The sequence below is a fragment of the Passer montanus genome, unplaced genomic scaffold (assembly GCF_014805655.1).
Source record: "Passer montanus isolate IOZ18808 unplaced genomic scaffold, ASM1480565v1 scaffold18, whole genome shotgun sequence".
Lineage (NCBI taxonomy): Eukaryota > Metazoa > Chordata > Aves > Passeriformes > Passeridae > Passer > Passer montanus.
The window spans coordinates 10,374,297-10,392,926 of NW_024365381.1; the positions used below are offsets into that span (position 1 = coordinate 10,374,297).

The 18,630-nt window shown below is 40.3% G+C and overlaps 1 protein-coding gene across 5 annotated transcripts in view; it reads right to left on the bottom strand.

Annotated features, from left to right (window-relative positions):
- The window catches only part of MIDEAS (mitotic deacetylase associated SANT domain protein), a 54,393-nt gene extending 51,729 nt beyond the window's left edge, over window positions 1–2,664 (bottom strand). For 3 of the 5 annotated variants that reach the window (XM_039704942.1, XM_039704945.1, XM_039704944.1), the window contains exon 1: window positions 2,357–2,658. The gene's annotated coding sequence lies outside the window, so the exon portion shown is untranslated. Of the gene's footprint in view, window positions 1–1,943; window positions 2,213–2,356 lie in introns of those variants that run through there. The other 2 variants (XM_039704947.1, XM_039704943.1) reach the window with 2 other exon arrangements.
- Between the last annotated feature and the right edge of the window lie 15,966 nt (window positions 2,665–18,630).

Below are 18,630 nucleotides of genomic sequence, written 5' to 3' on the forward strand. Positions count from 1 at the left end.
CTGTAATGCACACAATAACATATGTTTCATATGTTTTATTGAAACAAAATGCTCCAATAAACTTACAGAAGGATCACTAAGATCTTTTATCAAATGACAAAAAAGCCAAAAACCAACAAACAAAAAACCACTGTCAACAGATCCCTTCATTATTCGTTAACAAAGACACAAAAATTTTACATGAAGCATTTTCTTGAGAACCTGAGGAAACTACCAACAATATGACCTGTATCTTCAGCTAAAATACATTTTAGTTGAACACCAAGAAATTTTAAAGCAGCTTTCCATTTTTATAGTACTTTTCATTGCAGTACTCAAAATACTTTACAAGCCTTTGTGGCATTTATTAAGACATCAGCTATAATAGCTGAAGACACCACTACCAGAAAATTGTCTCTAATGTTAGGCCAGTCTCTGGCCTAATCTCTCAGATTTGTCATGAATTCCAAGTACTCTCAGAACTAAGCTGATAAAAATAACAGGTGACCAGTATTTCTGAAAAACAAATCTTAGGGAACTTATGTTGTACCCACAAGAACTTTGGAATAATTATGATGTTCTTTAAAGTCTTAGTTAAGAGCCTTGCTAATACAGTGTCAGTGGCACACTTTCTCAGAGCCTCATACTATCCCTCAGCCAGCACTGCCTACAAGATCACTGAACCAGATGCAACTTTTGAGTTAAGTTGAAAAAGCACGCTCTGAGCGAATCTCTGGTCTGGCAGTTCTTTCAAGCTCTTAAGTTTTTGTGGCCTGACACAGAAACTCTCCCCAGTGCTGTTCTCTCCATTTCCAAGCCAGCTAGCTGAACTGCAGTTGCTTATTTTAACATAGGTCTTTTTCCCACACAAGCACACAAAAAATTAGACGAGACCAAGAATTACGCTAAATGTGCAAGACTGTAGCAAACCTGCTTAGATTTCACCTTGTATATAATCACTTTAGAAACATGAGCCTGCAGATTGAATGAGCTTTCAATTTCTGTCTGCTGTGATTTCAGAAACTACTAGTGGTGTTACTGTTGAGTATTTCAGATCTGTGATTTCTACGATCAGCCTCACTCCACTTCTCCTACCTTCCTCTTCTAATTCTATGAAGAAGTCGGTCTAATAGGAACGTGGCAGTTCAGTGCAAAACACATTCTCTTTTTAGCATTTGCAATGCAAAACTAGGTTTTGTTCGGTACAGAAATCTTGCACAATAGCCTGTGTATACGTATTCGTTCCAACAATGCTGTCCTATGCAATCACTCTGTAATTACACACAGTCATAAAGCTGCTGCTGTTGCTGCTTGGAACTGCAGTCTCGCCCTCTAAACAACCTAATAGTCTCTGCATTAGGACATTTCTTTTTCTCTCTTCCCCTCCCTTAACTGCTTGCTCCAGTAGAGATGGCCTTTACACTAAGCTCAAAGCACGTAGTCGGAATGAAATCAAGTTACTATTAAAAATTAGATGTTTTTAAAAGAACGTAAAATAAATCTCTGTTGAGCAAATAGAATATTTCGCTAATTCTGCAAGCTGCAACCACACAAGACTTTACAAACCAAAAATAAATCCTGCTTACGCCCGTTTAAAAAAAACCCGTAAGTATTATATAAGACTCTCACATACGCGCGTAGGTGTATTGTCAGCTTTTACTGCTAAACTGCAACGAATCGGTCTTTTGCAGTTGCTGCCAGAAAAGAGCTGTGCACTTGAGAGCACGGGATTTTTCAAATATTATCTAACAAATTCCTCCCCACCCCCCTCCACTGCGAAAACCCCAGCAGAGCGATCCGACCCTCGCCACGATGCGCGCCCAGCGGCGGCCGGGGCTCGGCGGCTCCCGCGCAGCACCCGGGCCCCGCACACGCCGGGCTGCCCCGGCTCGCCACGCCGCGAGCAGAGGGCTTCCCCCCGCCCCAAACCAGCCCCCACAAAATTCCAGCCGCAGGCAGCTCACCCGGACACAGGCACATCCCGAAAGCAATGCCGCAGCCAGGCAGCCGCGAAGAAACCCCTCCGGAGCGCTCGTAACAACTCCGGGCACGGCAGGAGGCGACGGCTCAGCAGCCGAGCCTGGTCCCCCGCAGCAGGCGGGCCGGGAGTGCCGCTGCCCCGGCCCCGTGGGGCTGCGCGGCCCGGGCGCGGAGCCAGCCGCCCTCGTCACCTCCACAGGTACTTCTGCTCCTCATCCTGCACCCTGCACCCACAAACAAAGTGCGCACCACCACCCCCAAAAGAAAAGCCCCAGGGAAGACACCCCCTCTCCAAAATGGCAGGAAAACGGAAGCAAATCGTGCAAATTCAAAAAAATTAAAAAAAAATAAACGCGCGGAAAACAGGAGAAGGAAGAAAGAGAACGCGCTGGCTCACCTGCGCAGCCCGGCACGGCGGGCGCCGCGGGGGAACGTGGAGCGCCTGTTTGCAGAGGGGGGCGGGCGCGAAGAAGGAGGGGGGAAAAAAAAACAAACTTTGTTTCTTTCTCTCCGGGACTCAGCGAAAGCGTCACTTCCTAGTGCAGTAAGCGGGGAGGCTCCCGGGCCCGGGCTCCTCAACTCCTCCTCCTCCCGGCTGCCTGCTCCTCCCTCCACCGCGCAGCTTCCCGCCGGCCCTCAGCGCCTCAGCCCGGCGCGGGCCTGGGCCCCCTGCCCTTGTGCACGGATCTCGGCGCGACCTTCTGCGCTTGGCTGTCGCTGCTGCTGGCAACGACGGAGAGGAAATCCCCAACGAGTGAGGGGCGGGCAGAGAGTTCGCAGCATTGATTTGAAAGCCAAGCCCTGCAAAATACTGCCGTGTCCAATGCCCGGCGGAAAGCGCCGCTGTGATGCCCCGAGTTCAGAGCCAGCCTCTTCGGGGAGATAAGGCTTCGTGTCCTTTCTCTCGAAAGAAAAGCAAACAAAGGGCTTTTGGTTTTTAAGGAAACCCTTGTACCAAAGGAAAACATGCTTTTTTGTTTCCCTCTTTCGGTCCCTTTTCTCACTTTTTTCAGAAGAAAAAGTGGAGAAAAAGAAAAAAAAGAAATGGAGAAAAGATGCTAGTCCAATGCAAATCCTCAGGCCATGCCTATATTCTTGGCTGTTTTACCAACACCTGAAATTTACTTTCACAATAACTCATACTTCTGAGGTTTCTAAAAATGTCCAGCTCCTCTTCTGGAATATGGCTTCCTCTGCTGCCTTGGCCAGGAATACAAAACACAGTGTGCTGACAAATGCAGGCACACTACTCTACCCTACTAAGGCAGGAAATAAAGAAGCTGCTTTGTCATTGCTCCCTCTGTAGACTGCTCTGCTACTTGAGTTTGTTAACAATCAATGAAACTTTTAGATTATAAATTAATCTTTAGACAGTATTCACAGATTAGACTCACATTCAGTGAAACGTCAAGCAACATGAAAATGCCAAACATTTTTCTTCAGTGTGCATGTTGCCACATGTTTACCTTCATCCAGGCTCAGATCATTCAGTGCACACAGCACAGCAGCATTGGATTTTGGGGTTTTTTTTTCCAGACCAGCAGGGCAGTTTTCCTTCCAGCATGTATTGCCTTACAGAGTGAAATATAGAAGTAATTTCTGCACTGCTCACTGTAGTTCGTGTTTCTTTCACAATAGCTCCTTGCAGAACTTTTTACCAGGGAAGCTCAAGATGTGTAGAAACAGGAGCCCAGAGAAGTGACTTGCCCATGACTACAGATGCATAACCAGGTTACTCTGATGAGTCCCAGGTCAGCAGTCTAATTACCACACCCAGTCTTTTCCTGTCATGGTGCAGAGGATAACAGTGAGACACATGGTAGTGAAGAGCAAAATAGTAGCCACAGGTACTACTGGTAAAGGGTTTTTTTCTTTCACAACCAGAGGTATCATTTGATGCAACACCTTCTCAATAGGACCTTCAAGGAAAACTCTGCTATAGCACCATTAATACATTTGCTCTTCCAAACTCATGATAGAAAGGAACAATAAGTCAATAACTATTTAAATCAATACAGAAAGAATATTCCCAGATGTTCACAAATTACCTAATATGTAAAGCAAACATAAATTATTGAACATCTAACAACTAGCTGTAGTCAAAGGCATACAACTCATTCATTTAATTTACCCTAATAAAGATTGAAAAGAGAGATTCAATAAACTGGAGTTATTTCCTCTCTGTTATGTTAGGCAATTGGTGCCTCCCATGAAGCACATCAGATATTGATGAGATTGAAATTACTTATGTCAGCCTTCACTGGGGGGAGAACAAACCCTACCAAAAAGAAACCCAAACCCCACCAATCTTCTATGATTTTAAATCATGTTCTAACAGCAAAGTGTATCTCTTTGTTCCAGGCAGAACAAATGCATGTTGTACTTCACCTGTTTGGAGGCTGGGAGCAAAATGATGAGCAGCATCTTGTATTTCACAATACTTAATCACATAAAAGCAGCAGACAAAGGCAGAAACGTCATCATCCGGCTGCAGAAGCTAAATTGCGCAGAGCAGGGAGTGTGCTTTCTGCCCTGCTCTAGGAGATATTTTAACTTGTTGGGTTTGATAGTTCCCTCCTAAATAACGTATCAGGTAGATAGGAATCCTGCTGAGCCAAAGACAACAGGGGAACCACAAGGACAAAGCTGAAACACACTGTAAGATGCAAAATCTATAGGAAAGGATGACTGTATTTCCTAAACATACCACATGGGATGAGAACAAAAACAAGCAAGCAGATAGGTACGCCAACTAGTTTATAGATCTAAAATAGAAGAAACACTTCAAAGACACCATGATGTTTATAGAGCTGTTTGTTAAGTGTTTATCTTACCAAGCAATAAAAGTTTTATGAAGTGTTTTGTAAGGATTTTACAGTTATATACTCTTCAATTGTTTCTCCATTCCTCGCATTACATGGTCCTTACATCTCCAGAGCCAGCCATCATAATTTTCTTCTTTTTAGTAACAGCTTTTGCTATGCTTTTAAAAATTTTTTCTTGCTCCTTTTCTCAGCATATACTGAGATTACATGATGGCTGCACGTCCATCAGCTTTACCCTGACAAAACTTGATACACACGCATTCCCTGCTACGTCATTATTTTATTACTACACTGAAGGAGATTGGAAGATCTCCTAGCTATCAGCATATAAAATCTTAGTTTTCTTTGGCTTGTACAGACACATCTTGTAGTGTACCAACATCGACTCATATCATTAATACCCTGGATAGCACTGAGTCAGAATTTGGATTAAAGACTATGCTTTGCATACTCAAGTTTGCAAAACCGAGCCACAGGCTCAGTAGGTGGCACTCTTTTCACCACGTCAGAGTAGAGCCAAGGCCCCGTCCTCTTTGTAATTCTCAGGAGCTGAACTTGTGCTCCAGTATGATGGGAGATATTATGGAGTCATTAGTTCTCCCTGAAATTAGGTATAAAATGAAGGTCTTAACCACTATAGCTAATAAAAAAGCATTTACACCCTTTGTAATAGGAGTTTCAGATTCTAATAAGCCTAATGCTTCCACCTCATAATCACACTGAAATTTCCTCTAAAATTTCAATAGGATGTTATTTTTATTTAAAAATATTAATGTCAGCATAAACCAGTAATTAATAGCTGCAGTATTTATCCCATAAATGTATTCAATGCTCAGAGGCAGGGCTGTCTCTAGACAAGCCAGAGAATGGACTGACAGGAACCACATGAAGTTCAACACAGACTAATGCAAAGCCGTGCACTTTGCCCAGACTGACCTGCCATGGCACAGGCTGGGACTGGCAGGACACTCAGTGACACTGAATAAGATCTGGGGGTCCTGGTGGACAGTGGGAGAAACACCAGGGAACAGTGAAGGCTCACACCATCCTGGCCTGTATAAAGAAAATCTGAGCTAGGTCAAGGGAAATTACTATTTCTCTTTGCTCATCATTTGGTAGCCTGTGTCTGGAATACCATGTGCAGTTTTGGGCATCCCAATATAAAAAAAGATGTTAATAAACTGGAGCCAGTAGAAAGTCAGGATGGTCAGGGGCTGGAACAGATGTCCTCAGCAAGGAGAGGCTGATGGAAACAGTGGTCATTTCAACCAGCTAGTGAGGATAGTGAAGCAATGAGCAGCCATGTCTGATTTCAGTGTCCACCCTGGTTTGAGCAGGAGATTGAAATAGTGACTTCCCAGAATCTCCTCCAACTTGACTGATACTATAATTCAAGAAGCAAATCCTTTTAACTCACATAAGAGGAGGCCTAATTAAGTGACAAATAGTTTGAAAATGTCTTGTAGGAGATATGAGTGGTTGTATTTGTTTCAGATTTGTTGGGCTTTAGTTTGAGGTTGTGAATTTAGAAGACCATCTGCCTAATTACAAATAAAGCCATTCCCTCATAGTCACCATTTCCCACCACTATTACAGGTGAAAATGTTCATAAAAATGGTTTTCATACAAGACCTATTACTTTATACTACAGAGAAATTTTAGTTTCTCCAATACCAATGTCTGTCTCCCATCTTTGTCAGAATTAATCACTCAAGTTAGAAATATTATTCTAGAGCACAACTTTTCCTGTGTAATTTGATGCAGACAGATAGAATGTTTGGAAAGAAGAAGTTTGGCCTATTTAAAAGTGTTTTCAAAAAGAAAAACCCTTTGTGCCTATATTTTACTCTTCATATCTGAGTTTAAAATTGAAACACTTAATTCAAGCTAGATTTTAGCAAGATTCAGCTTCTTTGATCAACCTGGGAAGAAAATAAATGTATTTATAGAGCATGCACGTGTAAATACATATGTAGACACACACAGCGTGTCATGACCTGCTCCCTGAGAACCAGGAGGAAACCTTGTTACATGAGGGAAAGGGAGGAACGCTGTGGTTTAGAGAAGAAACCACATGTGAAACAAAGTTATTCACATTGCTTAAACACTACTGAAAGAAGCTCAGATGCCATGGTGGGAAAGCCAGCGCGGGAATCTATAAAGTACCAAATTATACGGCATGCTGAAAAGCAGGACTGTTGACCCTTTCTTCCTAATTTTGCTAGCTTGTGTGGCTTTAAAAAGACTTCGTAGAATTTCTGCATTTACTATCACTTATCCCACTATGCCACATTATTTGTTTGTTTGTTTGACAAACAACAGTCTGTGGTAACATTGTTCACTAAAATAGATAAAAATACAGTATTGGAAGAAGCTAAGTGGTGAGCTGAAGGCCACATGGAGGTTGAATAGCTGAGCTTTGGTTAGATCCAAATGCCTAAGTCCACATGTAAACTCTTCTGTCACACTATACTGTTCCTGTATTTTAGGAGCTCAATATGCAGATCGTACTGAACTCCAACATGCTCCATCACCAAAGTGTCACAATCTACACATATAATAATAGGACACCAAATGCTTCTTGCTGTTCAATTGACTGAATAGTGACACAAATCCTTCTGAAAATAAGGTTCAAGTTACCTTAAGCTAGGATGATATTTAAAAAAAACTAACAACAACAACAAAAATTTTTTTAAAAAAAAGCTGCCTGTAAACGGCCTCTGATATTTTCTTAAATATTTATTGATTATATTTTCTTACATACTGTGTGAGAGGAACAATTAGAAAATGAACTGATGAATATATGTATATTAGAACTCTAAAAATGTAAAGCACCATAAATTCTTTAGCTCTATTTAACTATTTATCATAATTTAGATAACATAAATAATAATGTTACTACCTTGGGAAAAGTCCATGGTCAAGTAGCTCTCAACAAGAGTACTTCAGATCAGTGGAAATACTCCTGTAAAACATGTAAGGCAAGAAATACCAAGAACTGGTAGGCTTATGACAATTTTTAATCCTAATACATATTTTTAATGCTATAATCACTTCATGGGATGAAGTCGGGCTGAAGTTAAGGGGGTAGAAAAGTTCACAGTTTGGGACAAAGTTCAAGTGCTGACAACCGGAATGACTGCAGTGCAGCTGCAACGTAGCTTAGGCACAGCCACATGCAACAGCCTCAGCTTAAAGCAGCTCCCAAGAAAATGTGACAGAAGCCCACCACGAGGCTTGTTTTGGCAGGTAACTTCCACTAAAGCTTCTTCTGTCTGTCCTTCCCCAAGATAACCAGCTGTGCTTTCTTTAAGCTGGCTTCAAGCCCAGGCAAAGAAACCCCCTAGAGGCACTCAGACTCCTAACAACAACAAATGAACAAGAAAAGACATAGTAACAGCATGTACTGCAAAGTAATATTCACAGCTTGGTTGAATTTAGTGTAATAACAGAAAAAAATAATTTAGTGTAATAACAGAAATTTGAAACTATAAGATGTGATATTTTTTCTCTCTTTGTATAACATTGATGTTATTTACTAGGAATTAGTATTACAGACAATAATCTAGGCTGTTTCTTTAATACTCTGAGTAGACCAATTTCTTGTTGAAGCATGCAGAAGTTAATTAATTCAATCATTAGGCTATTTAATAATATAAAAATAAGACCTGCCCCATTGACATCAAGTAACTGGTAATAACTAATTGTTTATAAATATTTGCAGGATTCTGGTATATTTGTGTTATGTATTATTTGTATGTGCAAGATATATATATGTATGTATGTATGTATCTATGTGTATATTGAGAAGAACATCCTTAAAGTCATCTTTTACAGAGAACATCAACTAGGAAATTCTTCTGGGCTTCAGTAGCTCATATATTACATGCAGTAATCCCAAAGCCCATTTCAAATCATTTGACACTTACAGTCATTCAAGGAACTTTCAGCCCAAACAGGTTTTAGTGACAATGATTCAGAACCATTGCAATTAAATTGAAACACATGCTGCATAAATCTAGGGGCATCAGGGGAATCAGAAAGCGAACATTTGATAGCACCAGGTTCCGTTGGTAGCCCATGGTACTCACTCCTGAGGATTCATCCCTATTCCATCACATAAATAAATTACAGAACAGCAAGGGAACATAAACCACAGTGGGAGACCAACATATATAAATAAGACTTATGTGACAGGCAGGTACCAAATACAGAGGATAATCTGCAACCACATAATTACACACCTTGATGACCTTATCTGTCCCTCTACTTCTTAATCCTTCTTTTCTGTCATTTCGTGCTTGCCTCTGCTGGCAGCTTGCATTGGAGCAAGCCAGGCTGCAGCTTCTTCTGTCATCACCATTACACTGTAGTATTTTTGGTGAATTGCTGGGCAGTTTTTATTCTTCTCAGATTCACAAGCAAGTTGCACCATTCTGATTTCCATACCTGGAATCCAGTAGTATTTTGGCAGTCCTCCATGATTCCTTCCAATACCAAGTTGTGACCTATCCCGACCAGTTGGTTTGTTTATCTCTCTGATCTCTGAATATTCCTTATTTTTTGCATAAAGTACATTGCATATTTTCTTATAAGGAAAATTAATTAAGTTACTTTCTTTATGTTTATTACTACAAATATCATTATGGAGTTTGTTCTTCTTTCCTCTCCTTATCCTTTTTTAATACAAAATTTACAGTGTTTTTGTCTTGTCAATGGGAACCTAAAAAGGCTTGTACTTGTAGTACAATCTACAACATTTTTTTCCCATTTCTACATAGTGCATAAAACACAATTTCATAGCAATCGCCCTGTCTAGAATATGGTATTCCAAGGCCGGAATGCTTCCCAAATACGGATGTGATTATATTATGTAAATGGTCCACTGAGCATTTGAGCGTTATTTACGTTTTCTGTTAGCCAACAGAAACACGGATCTTCATGGCTGCCACAGGACTGTCAGCCTGAAGGAAATGCAGCAATTCCAACAGGAAGCAATGAAGTTTTTGTCAATGCATCCCGACATTTTGCAAGTACTTTCAAAACCCTCCCTCCTGCACACTAAGGAGGATCTTCCCTCCTTTGCAAAGGCATGCTCCTCCCTCATCTCCCCCCACCCCTGCTGCTGCAGAGATTTTTCCAGCTCCTTGAAGCCACAGTGGACTGAGAAAGAAAAGGATATTATCTGGAGGAGGCTAATATAGCCAAGATCTACAGTAGAAGAACCAGGAATGCACATGAGCCATGAAGGCAACCATGGAGAAAGTATCCAGATACCAAGCTCGAGTATTCTGTCTCTGCTGGATTTACCATAGGGTCTGTTTATATGTACTTGTTAGTTTCTGTACTCTTTCCTCATATGTATGAGAGAGGCATCCTCCAATATCACTACTGCCTCGAGCAATAAAAAAAGCAATCACTGTATTTTTCTCAGCAGAATCTGTTCCCCACAAGGAGTGTTCTGAATATGTTGTCTTTGTTGTGCTACTAACAAGAAACAGCAGAAATCCACCATGCTCAAGGCAGGGATTAGCAAATCTACTGTGCACTATCACCATAGAATCATGACATTGGGCTTCACATATCAATGTACATCACAGAAAAGATGGAGAAAACTTCTAGAGTTTCTCAGGAATGGGAAGTGGTTCAAGAAATTTGCATCCAAAAATTGCAGGAGGGAAAAAACTGCCCAACTAAGAAAAAAACCAAAACAACCTTTCCCAAAAAACACACAAAACACTAAACAGAGAGACAACCCCCAAACCTCCTCTTATCTTGAAACCATGAATACTAAGAAAAATTACCAAGTTATAGGATCTTCATTCTTAACATCTGTACCACTAAGAAAGCAAATGTTACTGCTGTTCATTTCAGGCATATAAAACAGTAGGATGTTTGGGGTTTTTCCTTTTGGTGAAAGATTAGTGGAACCTCTTGAAAAGATGTATATTGGCTGAGGAGAAGAAGACATCAGAAATTCAAAGCAGCACAGAAGACAACAAAGAGAATTTCATAACAACAAAACACTGTCATAGTTCATAATGAAATCTGATTTTCTAATTGCAGAGTGGAGCTTTGCAATGCAGGAAGCAGACACAGAAATTGACAAGGACATAAAAAATTAGGTAATGGAGTTAAACAGGAACATATTTTTCAGCATCCAAATTGTAGTGAAAACTTGTAACAGTGAGAAAAGATTATTTCACAAGTTCACTTAGACAAGCTTGCCTATTACAAGCTCCTTGATTTGTAGGCCTGGAATCTCCAACTAGTCATGTATTGCTATAATTAAAACAATCAACATTTTTGTCAGAACTAAGATATAGCCTATTTATTCCTACCAATTAGCATTCATGATTATATTTAAAATTAATGTGACTTGCAGTGTTTGCAAAGCCAGTATCCATTAAGTGATCTAGAGGTTGTACTGTTAGTACTATCTTGCATGGCACACCACAGAAGGCTACACAAAAAAACAGAAAGAAAGGCATCCAAACAAGCTCTCATTTCCTCAGTGGATGTAGAAATAATATCCCCAATGCCTTGAGGGACTGCCATTCAGGAATGGCAGAAAGCCTCTTTGCTGCCTACCAGCTATTCTGGGTAAGACACAGAGTGCAGTTATAATCTGAAGCCAGTTTTGGTGAGCTGCCTCAGCCCTTCCAGTTACCAGTTGTTGATCACTCTCTAAAAGACAACCCTCACAGTTGTTCTGCAGCTGTTTAGCAGACTGAGAAGAGTTGTTGTCTAAGTTTCACATGTTAAATAAAATACTTTATTACCCATGGTAAGAAGGACAAGTACAGTCTCCTAGAATACAGTAGCTGGCACCATTAATTCTGTCCAGGCCAGTTGTGCTTACTGATCCATCTTCTTTTCCTGAGAGGAAACAGCTGAATGTCTCTGCAAATGCTCATTCCTAGGCCAGCAGAACACAACAGCTGATTTACTGATATCATAGTCATTAATAATTGACTGATAACAACCAAGTGCTGTAAATATCCAGAATGTTCACATACTGAATGGATGAGAAGATTTCTACTAATATCTAGCAGCCTTGAAACAAGCCCTACACAAACCTCCAAAAATATGCCTTCAGTTATCTTGAGACTTTGCAAATCTACATAGTTCTCTTTGACAAAACAGTACTTGCTTTTCAGAAATAGCACTGCAGAAACATGATGCTAGTGCAAGAGAAGTTCCTTCAGAAGCAGCTTCCTCCTCATTCATTTTCCTCCTTGTTTACACCTACCATGTATTCTCCTTTCATCAGCTTTCATCTTTATCTACATCCCAAATGTGTTTTTCCACAGTTAGGTTGAAACCCACAACATGTATTTTTCTGCTCTATTTGATCAAGGATTAGCCTACCAAGGAGTCTCACAAGGAAGCTACACTACATATACTGTGTATGACTTCCCACAGCCCTATACACATCCCTCATATGAACATTTTTTTTCTGATTTGAAAAGACCCATTTATTTTTGGGTTTCTATAAGCCATTAGCATTAGTTCTTCTAGAATTAGGGTGCATTAATTAAAAATACAAAGCAGGTTTCCAATGAATTTGAATTTCAGTTATGAAAATGAATACGAACACTATGAAGTGATCTGTTAATATTAGGATTTCACTGTGCAGCACAGACTGTCACCCACTGCTGCCTCTTGGTCTGATGCAGCAATCAGTAGCATTTTCAACAAATGGTGCTCATATGTTTTCTGTCCTTGATTCAGACAGAAACACTTGTCTTGACCATTTGCTATCAGCAATTTGAAACTAAAGATACTTAGCACCGTTCAAGTTTGATTTTACAAGCATTATTTTGTGTTCTGAATAAGTAATTTGAGCTTTTGTGATCACATTTCTTCCTTTGCCACATTTTTCAGGATGGTCTAGTATGTTGGAATCTCACATAATACAGCTTAGTTTGTAACAAACTCAGTTCTTTCTAAGTGACAAATTTAGTTTTCTTTTCACTAAATATTGTAAATTTCCATGCACATAGGTTGTGAAACAAATAAAAATAAGGGATAACTTGCATTTAATAACTTTTTTTAAAATTTGGCAGTACATTTTAAACAGTCTGGAAAAGCCAGCAGTAAGAAGAAAAACTTTCAAGGTTATCAGTATTCTTCACCTAAAGACCCTTCGATCTTTCCTGTTTTGAATTACAATTTTGCACTACAAAGCATATACAACAACTACAGGACGCAACAACAACATTTTAATTTTAACTTTTCAGTGGTGATGTTTTATATACTACATTGGGAAAATTCAAGGTCTTTTTGTTGTGAAACAAACATCTTAGAGTATGACAGAAAAACCATACTTATATTAAAATTCACTGGTTGCAGATTTCAGACAGAGTACTAGTAGAACCTTTTTTTTTTAATGTGTAACTGGGAGATATCATTAAATGGAAGTGGCACACAAGGCAACAAAGAAAGAAACCTCCTACACAGACGTAGGATGCTTATCTAGCACTGTGGTTCTAAAATAGAAGTTCTTAATTTCCCCAAGTGTGCTGCAGTAAAAAATTAAAGATGTGATTCTGACATGATACTGCACAGCAACAAGATCACTTTCATCTACATAATGATCAGGTCATTTATAAAAATTAAATAAGTAGTTACACCAAAATCGATTTCAGAAACTGTCACTAACGAAATAAAGACAACAGGAAGATCATTCTCTGCAGCAAGCACTTCAGTATTTTGTTTCTTCCCTTAAGGATGAAGAAAAGGCACAGACAGATAAGAAACCAAAATAATGAATAAAAGTTTATGATGATCAAATAGTAATAATCAGTGTCAGATTGTAAACTGGTAACACATTGTACTCACTTTTTATGGTATTAGAAAGTTTTCTAAAATACCAAATGGTTAAAGATCAGGCCCAACATTCATGGGAAACACTTTTGAGCCTGTGTTTTCTTTACAGAAGTCACATCTCAAGGTGCATTATTGTAATATATTTTTCTTTATTTGCAAAAGATGTTTTTTCACCTTAAAATGAATGTGATTCTTAAAGATGTGTCTTACAGATAGCCTTCAGTGTAAACCTATATCAAAATCAGCAGTTTTGACTAGCAAAGTGTGTTTATAAAGCAAAGCTTCCTTATCATCACAAAAATTGTTAATGACAGAGCAAATCTAAATGCTACCTATGCCCTTTGGCCTGTCAGAACCCAGATGAAGGTTTTGAAATTATGACAAAGAAAGATGGGTTGAGACACTTCCAAGCATGAAACATCAGAAAACCAAGTTACCATTAAAAATAGCAATTGTTTCTTATCTGTATACTTACGTGTACAGATGAAGCCCACTTTGTGATTGGGCAGAAATTAGCATCAGAAGGCATTAGTCTCATATGACATCTTAGTGTCACCTGCAAAAGTTTCCCACAAATATCCCTGCCTCAAGCTAATGCTCAGTCCATAAGTGATACATCATGAAGTTTGTTTCTTTTTACAAAAGAGGATGTGAATGAATAAAAACTGCAAAAGCAGAACCAAGTCAGAAGTGGATGGCATTACTTGAATTGGATGATAATTTGCTCTCCCCAGCTGTCTACCCTTTCTAAAATCTTCAGCCAACAGGGAGCTGAGCTGGTCACAAATCACCTTTAAACTGGCTCCACAGAATGTCACTCTGACATGAAGTCAGCTGAACAGCTCAGTTCAACCTCAGCAGCTGTCTCAAGCTAAAATTTTTCTGTTCGTATATTGCATCACTTACTGATGCTGACTCAGAGTCACTGCACACTGCACACAGCCATCACAGGCTGTAATGACCTAAGGTGTTACTGTCCTCTCCTGAAGTACTGCATCCACAACTTTGCTCCCAGAACAAATCATCTGCAAGCTCCTAAGGTATTTCATGCAAACATATGTGGATTAGCTCAAGCTACACTCAATAGCACCTCATGCTGTTGGCTGACGTTGCATCGAGTGACCAGGGGAGGTTTCTCATTGTCTGGTCTCCTGGCTCAGCAACAAGGGCGAGAAACTTAACTGAAGTCTAGTAAACTGATAGTTTAGAAAACCAGAACCACCAAATCTACCAGAGATGACTTTGCAATAAGTTTTCTTGCTGCAGCCTGAAATGTTGCTTTAGAATTCATAGGATAAGTGAACTGGTTTTATTACCCAAGAACATAGAGTTCAACAGAGTTCTTCCACAAGGTCTCTTTATCAGTGGAGAAACACACCTTTTCTCAAGATACCTCACTTCTCTGAAGAATAGATTAAAAATGTTTCTCTAACTTTCTGTACCCTTAGAAAAATTCTTTCCCCCAGCAGATGACATACTTTCCTACCATATAAGAGACATATTACATCAAAAATAAAGATTTAAATTTTGCTGAGTATTTCTATTCACAGATTCCATGAAGGATGTTCCTTGAGAGATCTCATAGACCACTTTGCTCTCTAAACACACAGGCTAAAGAATCTGCTGTCGTTTTGAGCTCATGCACACCCCAGGGAATTTTTACAGCCAAAACACACCTGCACTTCAGTTACATAAGCAACATCTGCATTATTCATCTAGAGAGATTTAAAGACTACTTATTATGGTGACATTAATTAAAATTAATAAAGAAAAGGCACATATCTGCCAAGAATGAGCAAACCATGAACATGGCAATGTGTAAAAGGAGAATTATGATGGCATACACTCATAAATATGACCCACGAGCCCAGAAACTCCTGGAATTTAGATTATTTTGTACTTTAAAAACATCTAAGCCTCACAGTGTAGGCAGAATATGTAAGTTTGTTGCTTCTATATTAAGAGCAGGTAAACATGAACAAACAGGTGGTTTGGAGTCAGTTAGACACAGTCAGTTAATCTTAAAGAAGGGGGAAAAAAGAAGAAAGCCTCCAGACTTTGATTTTTGAGCTGTATTTTAACTATCAGTTTTGGCTTCACTGAAATTGATGGCAATATGATTTTAACCACTCTTAACAAGCCAGCTGTTTCACTTTTACACTTTATCCAAGCTTACACATGATTTTGGGAGCCAATGACTTTCTATCCATGAGCCTTTTTCCTCCCCTCTTTGTTCAAAAAGGATCAAATGGGAATATTTTTATCTCACCATGTGGTTAAGAAATATTTTTGCTTGCTCAAATTTGCCTGAAGTTGGTCAGAGGATACCTTGAGGATCTGTTCAGTGATGTAAGGCTCCCCTGGAAGACATTCCCTATTTGGGTAGGCAGCAGCGATTTTCTGTCCATGACCACAACCATCTTCAGCTCAAACACATCCTCCATTTCATCTCTGCTCCATCTCTTACTGACTTTAAAATTATCACATCAGTGTTCATTTAGACTTGTTTATAAGTGGTAGCAGCCGTTAATATCTCTTCTGTAACAACTATTCCACAATGCCAGCTTGCATAGATGGTATTATATCACATATGGGGTGACTTTGTGCAGCTTAGTTCAGTCTGAGGTGAATCAAGCCAAACCCCAAAAAAGCATTTTTAGAGTAGAAGTATTCACAAGCCAAGTCAGTGCAGAATAGCTTTTGCACTTTAAATTCACACCAAAGTTTATTTTACAATAGCTTCACTTAACAAGTACTTAACAAAAGAGACAAGAAGAGATGTGTGTGTGTGTGTGTGTGTGCATGACCATAAAGGTTAAACAGCAAACTACAGATGATTGCTGCAACTGTCTCCAGGATAACCTTGTTTGTAGAGGAAACACAGCCACCCTGTGCCAGGCCAGGCAAGAGAAAATGGAGTTCTACAGAGATTTTGAAATACTGTTTCGTGTTTTCATGGGTTAAGGGTCTTGGGGTTTTTTTGTACTTTTATCAAACACCAGAAGTTGTATTGCCATTATACTCTATAGTAGAGGTGTAAAAAAATATGTACATGTGCCAATATACAACATATTTTTGTCTTTCCCTACTTTCCTTTCAATTATTATTAGTCATTGAGATGCACAGCTTCTAAATGAACATGGAAGTTCTCCAGTAAAACATTTCATAATATTTTCCTATTTGCTTGTGTAGTGACCTGTGACATTGTTTTCTAAAATAATTATTTTTGTAATTGTGCTGCTCTTTTCTTGCACAAGTAGGAGGCAAGTCAGTGCTCATTCTTTTGAACACAGGCCTCCTACTCACAAGATGTGCCCATTTGAAACTCTGAAGATGATTTCAACCCTGATGACTTGCTTTCAGTGCATTACACCCTCAAACAGTGCACCTATAATGAGGTGAGACGATACACACTGGGGAAAAAAATATGGAAGTACAAATCCTCTTATTAACATACTTCATTTTTCTGCCTCTAGACTGTTCCAGTTCCAATGATTATTTGAGTTATTTCAACTAATGTGAAATGCAAAGTTTTGTATATTATGGTGGAACAAATATAAATCATTCATTTAAACCCATATTACAGTGCTATGGGTCAAGCTACAACAGAAAGTTTTTGCCTGCCTTTGTGTGAGAGGCAGAGTACAAAGCCATCAGCATCATCAGTCGGGAAGAGTTTCTCCAGGCTGAAGCAGTCACTTCAGGCTCCACAGTAATTGCCACCGACTCAGTGGCTACTTTACAGACCTGTCTGTCCTTACAGCACAGTAAATCACTACAACGTAGGATGAGTACACAGAGTAATCATGTCAGGCAGTACCAGGACCTAAGCCTCATCGCAGGAAAGCTCTGGGTCTTGCTGCAACAGGTTTTTTAAGGAACAAAACATCTTCATCTGTATTCAAGCACAGACATAGCACATATATAGTAAATACATTATATTGCACACAACAGCAACTCCAGTGGAATTTTAGGAACAGCTATCAAACAACTCTGTGTCGCAGCAATGAACAAAATCTCATCCACTGGAACATGCAAGGAGCAAACATGTCCCAGTGTTACACAAAGGAACTGTGCCCTCATAAACTGTGAATGCCTTCTCCAGTACCTCAGTTTAACAAGGGCAAGTGCCAGATCCTGCACTTGCATTACAGCAACTCCATGCAGCGCTAGAGGCCTGGGGAAGAGTGACTGGAGAGCTGCCTGGAGGAAAAGGACCTGGGGGTGCTGGTTGACAGCAGAAGGAACATCAGCCAGAGTGTGCCCAGCTGGCCAGGGAGGCCAATGGCATCCTGGCATGTACCAACATGTGGTAGCAACAGTATGGCCAGCAGGAGCAGGGCAGGGATTGCCCCCCTGCACTCAGCACTGGCAAGACCGCACCTTGAGTCCTGTGCCCAGTTTTGGGCCCATCACAACAAAAAAAACATTGAGGTGCTGGAGCAGATCCAGAGAAAGGCAATGGAGGTGGTGAAGGGTCTGGAGCACAGGTGTGATGAGTGGCTGGGGGAGTTTATCCTGAGGAAAAGAAGACTTGGTGGGTGGGTGGGAGAACCTTATTGCTCTCTACAATTCCTGGAAGGAGATTGTAGCCACTTGAGGATTGGTCTCTTTCCCCAGGCTCCCAGCAGCAGGTCAAGAGGACATGGCCTCAAGCTATGCCAGAAGAGGTTCAGGTTGGACATGATGAAGAATTTCTTCACTGAATGGTTTGTTAAGCATTAACTAGAATCTGGCTGCTTGGGGAAAGGGTGAACTTGCATTCCGTGGAGACGTTCAATGAACTCTGTGTGGCACTTAGTGTCCTGTCTAGCAGACAGGGTGTCCAGTGAAAGGTTGGTCTCGATGTTCTGAGAGGCCTTTTCCAGCCTTAATGATTGTGTGTGCCCATGCGATCCAGGGGACATCCCGCCACGGCCCCTCACACCGCCACGGGCGGGCTCGGGCCATCGCCGCTTTAAGGGTGGGTCTCCCCGGCGTTTCCCTGTTTAAGGGCGGCGCGCGTGCGCGCGGG